The sequence below is a fragment of the Lipotes vexillifer genome, unplaced genomic scaffold (genome assembly GCF_000442215.2).
Source record: "Lipotes vexillifer unplaced genomic scaffold, Lipotes_vexillifer_v1.1 scaffold132, whole genome shotgun sequence".
Lineage (NCBI taxonomy): Eukaryota > Metazoa > Chordata > Mammalia > Artiodactyla > Lipotidae > Lipotes > Lipotes vexillifer.
Genome location: NW_006782535.1, coordinates 931336 through 931639, shown reverse-complemented (window position 1 = coordinate 931639; position 304 = coordinate 931336).

Genomic DNA, 304 nt, shown 5'->3' with positions numbered 1-304 from the left:
ACCCCCCGGGGACCCCGCGCGTCCGCAGCATGGCCGCCTCGCGAGCCACGCACAGACACTCGCCAGCCTCACCCACTCCGGGAGGGGCCACCAGGCCCCGCCCACACGGAAGGGGCCCGGTCACGCCCCGCCTACCCCGGAAGAGGCGGTCGGAAAGAGGCCGCCCCGCCTCCCTCGGGCTGTCCGGAGCCCGCTGCGGCGCAGGGGGAGGGGCAGTGCCTCAGGGTGGGGGAGGGGAGCGGCAGGCTTGGGTGGTGTCCCCGCTCCGGGCCGCTCGCGGGCCGAGGCGTCCCGCCCTTCTCAG